Consider the following 8,305-nt stretch of genomic DNA (forward strand, 5'->3'; position numbering starts at 1 on the left):
ACTTTAGCAGGATAATAGAACCCCTGCTTATTGGCAGGCATTCAGACTCTGTCTCTCTCATTCATTTTCTCCAGTGGCCTTGACCCTAATCCTGCAATTGCACATCCCCAGCTGCTCTTTAAGCTGCCTCATTAGCGGTGCACCATTGGGCAGCTCCCATGACAGTCATCCAATGGGATGAAAGTGACATGAGGCCAAAGACTGTAACTGATTGGCAAACATGGCAATGAAGTATGAGACAAAGTTAGATTAAGAAAGCTTCAGAGAGCGAGAGTTGAAGGGAATGGACACTTAAGGAATTTTAGGCACTTATTGACTTCACTGTTCAGTATTTGGTGTCTTGACTTTAGAGATTCCCTTCTCCTTCTAAAATGAAAACATTCTCCATAGATAGTCATAGATGAACTATAACTGCGTTTACGACACTTTACATTAAAATACTTTAAATGGTTTCTCACATGCTATAGAATTAGTAGTCTCGCTATAGTAAAACACAAACAAACCAAGCAAGTCACTGCCATCAGGTCCATGCCAACAAGTAGGGACCCTCTAGGGCAGGATAGAACTGACCACAGGTTTCCAAGACTAAGTCTTTACAGGAGTAGAAAGCCATATTTCTCCCTCAAGGAGTGGCTGGTGGCTTAGAATTGCTGACCTTTCAGTTACCAGCCCAAAGGGACTTTCAGAAGAAGGAACAAATCTGCCTGGGAAAAAGCACAGCTATACTTACCTGGCAGGGGAGATACCATGATCACGAAGGTGGTTTTCCCAGGGCGAGGCTTATCCATTGCACTCAGGATGTGCTGACCCCTGCGATTTCCCCAAATGTGGGAAACTCGACTGCATAATTTGTGGTAGTGGGGGACTGCGTTCGCGCTCTCCCCTGATAAAGAAAAAAAAAAGAAAAAGCACAGCTAGAATTCTTGTTAGAAGTGAGGACAGCAATACTTTGTCTCATGTTACCTGGGCTTATGATTAGATGACACTTGTTCCTGGAAAATGACCTAAGCTCATGATTGTCTAGCTCCCAATATAACTTCCTTCCATAGACATTTTCATAAAATTCTGATAGAATAGCTTAATACTGTGTCCATAAATAAATTATTTTTGGATTCATTTAGACATGACCAAAAAAGGCAGGTGATAAATGGAGGGGCTTCAAAAGCTCATGGAAAAATAGAATGAAAAAGGGCTTCTCTGAGACATTTGAAAGTCACCTCTTGAGCTAGACAGATTTGATTGTTCCTCTAGCAGGCCTCAGAGCTTCAATGTCCTCTGTCAACTGTCATTCAAAGCATCACTGCTCCTGCAGTCTTCCTACCCCTGTCCCGCGTTCACGTGCGTATGAGGTGATTGGAAATACAAACGCTTTGCAAAGCAAAGTCAAGCGCATCCTAGTCTTCAAAATGACACATATTCTCTTTAACCCTTTAAGTAGGTCTTATATAAGAAATCTACCCAAGACAGTATGCCATTTGATTTTTTTTATTGTTCCTTATATGAGCATTCTTTGTTGATCCAAGAAAAATGAAATCTTTGATAACTTCACTCTTCTCTCTGTTTATCATGATGCTGTCTACTGGTATGCTGATGAGTTATTTTTAAACATTGGATTGCAATGCATACTGAAGGCTTTATTTTTGTTAAGATCTCAGTATGAGTTAAAGTGTTATGATTCAACACAATTTTGGAAAAAAATCCTAAGAGACTTTTTTTTATAGAAATAGAAAACCAAACCTAAACATTGCATGGATTATCAAGAGTCCCTTAATACTAAAATATTACTGAGAGAAGACTAAAATAGGACTCATAATTCCTGATTTAAGAAACACATTGTACTTTTTTTTTCTTTGATCTACCATCCGAGGTAGAACTGCAGCCAAAGGGTAGACTTTTAGAAGGACGCTAAATGTGAAGACCATTTCCCTTGAGTTTCACCACTCAGATACAATTAAAAATCTAAAGGTAAAGATCCAGGTAAAGGAAGGAAGTCCTCCTGTTCAGCAGAAGTTGATCTTTAGCAGGAAATAGCTGGAAGATAGACACCTCTTGACTGACTACTACATTCAACAGGAGTTCGCTCTCCACTTTTGCTGAGACTTTTTGGTGTTTGTAAGAAAAGGAAGAGGTCTTCTACTACTCCCAAGAAAAGCAGGCATAAAAGAAACCCTGGCTGTCCCGAAACAGTAGAAGGTGAATGAAAGGATGATGTTATCTGCCTTTTCATGAGTGCCCTTCAGATACATGTGATGTTGGTGCTTGGATAGACATTATTGTGGCAAGTGTTGTCTGAAGTATTGCTTCCACAAGCCAAAATATGGATAAAAAAGATGTCAACTTAAAATTTAAAAAAAATTTTATGAAATTACAAAAAAAATTACCGAAATATGCTGGCACCAGTGTAACAATAGAGAAGTATATCAGTAAAATGGGATTGAGAATCAAGAAGTAAATCTACACAACTATGGTCAATTAATTTTATAAAAAGCTGTTAAGTCCTAATCTAGCAACCTAATACATTCAATGGGAAAAGAAGAATCATTTAAACGAATGATGCTAGGACAGCTGCATTTTCACACACAGAAAAATGGAAACAGGATCCATGCCTTACACAATACACAAAAATAAATTAAAACACAAAGTGGACATAGACCTTGATTAGACATTTCATCAGAGAGGACAGTCAATTCGTCACAAATAGAGGTGGAAATAAGACCTGGAGAAATCTTCCCATGACGAGGCTAGCCTAGTAAGCCCCTTGCAACTGCTGTACTACATTACATGGATCACTGAGTCAAAATCCACTCAACAGTATCTTACAACAAAAGAATACAATTTTTTTAACAATCGTGTTCTCAAGACCTAAGTTCATATTCATACTTCTTTCTGCTACCTCTACTGTGCATTCAAGTTTCTTTTAAAATATATTATGAAATGTAATAAATATTATTTTATTGGAAGACTAGAGTCTGGGAAATGCAAGAGAGTCCCAGAAATTATTGAAATACATGTGGTTCTCCAGAAATACATGCTTTTAAAACCATAAACAAAAAAGTTGTATTTTGCACTAATTCATCTTTTTATTGGACTTTTAAACATCTTAATCAAACGTTAACATCTGAGTTGAATTTTCCTAAATATAATGTTCATTCAACATACTGACTGCTTTCAATAACACATGCTCACTAATGGCTCGACCCTTACTTTAGTAAAGTGTAACGGTTTGCAGTCAGGAATCCCCTACAGTTTACTTCTTCCACAACAAGAATGAATGCATTTGTGAATTTTTTTTCCTGCCGACTCAACGTCTCCAGAGCACAGTGAGCTGGCAATATTGATACTGTGCCTTAGTCATTGTCAATGTACTTTAAGCAAAGAAGTTGCTCCTTTAGCTATGAAACAATGGAAAGTGGTAGAGATTTTTTTTCTCTACTAATAAATTTTAGCGACAAATTTAGAGAGAACGTCATAAATGGGCAGCATGCAAATGGTTACATGAATTTAAAGACTGGTAACAGTTCAAAGAATATCTTCTTTCAAATATAATGAACCAAATTCTATTAAGTGTTCCTGATTACTCATCTCACACTACATTCAACTGTCATTTCTTTTGAAAAGCAAAGAACATAAAATCACAATATTTTCATATGTCTAAAATACAAATAAACAACATGAGCATGTTAATTTCTCAGTAAGAAACTGTGCTGTTCTACACCATGTGACAAGCAAGGGGGATCTAAATAAGTCAAAATGCAATCGACATTTTGAAGACAGACAGGAAACTAAACAAATAACAGATATGTTGCATACCTTCCACGGTTCAAGTTCAACCACACGTGCGTCCCTGCTCCCGTAAGTGTTTTTTGTTGGAGGTGGATATATTTTTTTTACTTCTAAAGGAAATAACCCCCTATTTATTATTTCCCTTAATGCTGTAAAGATCTTGAATCCAGATTCTTGCAGCACTGGACCATCGCTGGGAGGGTTACAGGGGGGCGAGGCGGACGACTTGCAGCAGCGTTTTGACTTGGGGGCAGCGGGTCCGAACGTGGATTGGGTTAGGTCTACATTGCTTTCTTGCTGCTTGTTTCTTTTCATTCCATCCCCACAGAGGCATCCTTCGGCTGGCGCTGCACATTCCTCTGGCCTCCACCTGGAGCAGCACCATGAATGGTAATGGAGGCCAGACACTCCCCAACACTGCTAAGCCCACGGATGCTAAGTCAAATCCAATTCATGGGGACCTATAAAAAGTTTCAGAGACTACCTCTTTACCAGAGCAGACACTTCATCTTTCTCAGAGCCTCTGGTAGGTTTGAATCTCAGACCTTGCAGATAACAGTTCAACACCTAACCCCTGAAGAGGACTCCAGATGGCACAATGCCCTATTTCACAGAAGGCATTGAGAACTCTGTGCATCCTGGGAGTGCGGTGGTCTTGGTTTACAGTCAGCAGTTTGAAACCATCACCACCACAAGAGAAAGATGGGGCTTTCTACTCAAGTAAAAGAGGTACAGACTCTGAAACTCACAGGTCAGTTCTGTCCTATCCTGCGGGGTCACTGTGAGCTGGAATTGACCTGATGATAGTCAGTCTGCTAGTTTGTAGGCTTTGATTTATCAGTGCACTTGAAGAGATACATACCTGCTCCCAGTAGTAGAATCAGTGCAATGAAATAAATGTATCAAATGTTGGACTGCAATACATTTAAGGGCGATTTTTTTCTATTGATAAAAGTAAGAAAAGGCTTATGAAAGATATATATATTTTCCAGGAACCCTGAAGGATGAGTAGGGTTTCTCCAGTTAACAACTTTCTGAGAAGAAATTCCACAGAGAGCGGTCTAAGCAAAGATCCAGATAAATGTGAGCACTGGCCGTGCCAGCAGACTCGCTTGGAATAAACAGCAGTGCTTTCCTGCAAGTCATTGATCTATTTTGGGTATGCGTTTCTAACTCTTCATTCCCAAACTCGAGCGCATTGAAGTGGGCAGAAGTTGGCTGACTTTTCAAAAACCATTTGGAGACAGAACCTGGCACGGGTCTAAACTAAGAAACAGATTGTTCAGTCATTCTATGTATTTGATCTTAAAGCAAAGGGTAAATCCTTTTTCGAAGGCTAATGTATGTGACCTAACTAGTTTCCGTGGTACTGAGAATAGATAAAGCTATGAAGGGGCTTCAAAATTTTTATGAAAAAAATGAAATTGACAGATAAGGGCATTTTCCCGAAACCTTTTTTGAAGCCCCCTTCTCTGTGAGGCCCTCTCCTCAGGGATGGAGGAAGGATCATTAACAAAAGGCAAGCTGCAGAGGGCACAACCTTGCTTGCTGAAAGTGAGAAGGACTTGAAACACTTCCTGACAGCTCAGTGTAAAGAAAATCAAAATCTTCACTACTGGACTAATAGGTCAGATCATGGCAGAAGGCGAAAAAGACAGAAGTTGCCAAGGATTTCATCTTGCTTGAATCCACAAGCAATGCTCATGGAAACAACAATCAGATATTGAAGGATTCATGGCATTAGGTACATCTACTGCACAAGACCTCTTAAACGTGTTGAAAAGCAAGATGCTACTCTGAGGACTAAAGTGTCGTTAACCCAAACCATGGTATGTCCAATCACCTTGTAAGCATGTGAAATTGGACAGTCAAGAAGCAATCGGCAATCAAGAGACTGAAGCAGTGGTGCATTTGAATTTCTGTGTTAGCAAGGAATACTAGCAGTCATATGTACTGCCAAACCAACAAGCAACTCTGACTTGAGAAAAGTACAGCAAGAATACTTCCTTCCTAAAGGTACAGATTCTCTAGCATAAGCTGGACATGTTTGATCTGTCCTTGAAGAAGGGCTCATACTTGGTATAGTGAAGGGGCAATTAATAAAAAAGAACTTCAATGAGAAAGATTGACCCAGGACTGTCACATGGGCTCAATCCAAAGGACAGTCCTAAGATTGGCGCCTGGCACGGTTTTGTTCTGCGGCACCAAGGGTCTAAATGAGTCAGAACCACCTGGTTGGAACCTAACTACAACATATGTGACCGAGCCATTAACATGTTAAAAAAGAACTATTTTATTCATAAGCCCACTATATCTCCAACATTTTAAAGTGAAATTCTGAGTCTCCCATTCAGGGACCAGGAGAAAAGTGCTCCCAGAATGAATTTGTACACTGACTCACAACTCACTCATTCACTCACTCAGATTGAAAGCAAGCAGTGGTCAAATCAAAGCGATCATTTGACAACTAAATGAATACATTCTTTTGGGAGAGTCCTTGGTGTCGAAGGGTTATCACCTTTGGACCTCCTCTTCCGCATCACCTTCCTAATTCATGCTTAAAAATGTAAAGAGCAACAACTTGTGGATAGAGCTCTCTTCAAAGCAACTAAGGAAAAGGTTGTAATTGATTACTGAATCTTATTTTTCAAAAGGATTGGCTGGACCTCATTTCTAGATAGTAGATCCACCTGAGACTCTGATCTGAACACTGATTACCCGAGTGAACGTTCTATACATATAATATTTACAAAATCTTATAACTCAAGGACAAATCATTCCAGTTCTTGGTATGCTATTCATCAAGAAGAGAGACATGGATAATGAAGAACAAATTACAATATATTACCAATAAATCCATCTTGAAAGAAGTATGGCCAGAGAGTTCCATAGAGGGAAAGATGATAAGACTGCATTTTATGTTCTTTGGACATGTTTTCAGGAGAGACCTGTCCCTGGAGAAGGACATCATGCTAGGGGAAGCGAAGAACCCTCCAGACATGGCTTGACACAGCAGCTGCAGCAATGGATTCAAGCACAGAAACTATTGTGAGAATGGCACAGGCCTGTGTTCTGCTAGAATATGGTTGTTACGGCTCAGAACTGACTCCATGGTACCTAACAACAACAACAACATAATAATAATAATAACGATGATCTAATTAATAGCTGGTTCCTTTGGGTAAATGTTGGACTGAAAGCGACAAGGTCTGTAGTTCAAACCCACCAGCCATTCAGCGTGCAAAAGATAAGGCTGTCTGCTCCTGTAGATTTATAGCCTTGGAAAGCCTATAAAGCAGGGTTGGAGTTTTTTTTCTACCAAAGGCCATTTTGATATTTATAACATCATTCAAAAATCATACAAATTTATTGTATTAAAAATTATCTCTCTGTATTTGGTAAAACATTTAATTAACTGACCCCTAACGTAGAAGTGCCCTAGTGACTTAGTGGTTATGTGTTGGGCTACTATCCTGAGGTTAGAAGTTTGAAACTGCCAGCCTCTCCGAGGAAGAAATAGGAGGTCTCCATTCTCATAAGTAGTCATAATCCTGGAAACCAGAGGGACAGCTTTAACCCATCTTCTTATAGGGTCGCCATGAAGCAAAATAGACTTGGTAGCAATGAGTTTGTTTTTCAGTGTGATGGCAGAAATTGCTTCTCTTTGGTAAATTGCATGTTGTTAATTGATATTGGATGATTTGCCTAAACATTCCCAACCCTGGCACAGATGGTCACTATAAATCAGAATCCACTCAGTGAGCTAAGTAACACTAATGATCGCTACAAGCCAGATGAAGCCACTCAGTTTTAAGATCGAAGGAAGGTGACTGAGCCACTTGTAGCTGGCCCTCCGCCTGAGGTGAGCTAGATTAGGAAGGCGTAGGGCAGTCTCTTGCTCTCAGAGTTGAGGATGTTTTAATCATGGGCACCAGTGTTCAATGCAGAGTTTCAGTCCTAGAAAATAGCTGAAGTGTACATAAACAATTGAAGGAGATTTTGACAGGATTATTGGGAGTAAATTTTCCAGAGAGATTATATGAGGTCTCATGCATATCAAGCATGGGTCTTTCGCTCAGAATTATATAGAAATCTCCTGTTAATACAAACTGCCAAGATGGGTCAATCTTGCCTCAACCATTACGTTGTCATTTCAGTTGGTGAGTGGGAGGTCTGTGGTTCAAAACTAGCAGCAATCCCTTAGGGAAAAGGTTAGGCTTTCTCTTCCCATGAATCTGTGCAGTCTCAGATGCTCCCAGACACAGTTCCACTCTGTGATGTGGGGTTGACAGGAGTTGCAAATCATTCCATGGCAGCAAATATTTTAGAGACTTTACCTGGAAAACGGTTGTCTCTTAGTAGATATATATATATATATATATATATATATATATATATATATATATGCAGGTAAATTCTAAGAACTTCTACTAAATATAACATTTTTAATGAGAAGTAGTCATTGTTGATTTGACCTGTTATAATACAATGTAATACAATAATGTCTACTGAAACAGAAAAG

The 8,305-nt window shown here is 39.3% G+C and overlaps 1 non-coding gene across 1 annotated transcript; it reads left to right on the plus strand.

The window, feature by feature from the left end:
• Window positions 1–722: 722 nt before the first annotated feature.
• Window positions 723–886, plus strand: LOC142443866 (U1 spliceosomal RNA). The gene has a single exon (XR_012783596.1). It is a non-coding gene; the product is annotated as a U1 spliceosomal RNA (small nuclear RNA).
• Window positions 887–8,305: the final 7,419 nt, after the last annotated feature.

The sequence above is a fragment of the Tenrec ecaudatus genome, chromosome 3 (genome assembly GCF_050624435.1).
Source record: "Tenrec ecaudatus isolate mTenEca1 chromosome 3, mTenEca1.hap1, whole genome shotgun sequence".
In the NCBI taxonomy this organism is placed as follows: domain Eukaryota; kingdom Metazoa; phylum Chordata; class Mammalia; order Afrosoricida; family Tenrecidae; genus Tenrec; species Tenrec ecaudatus.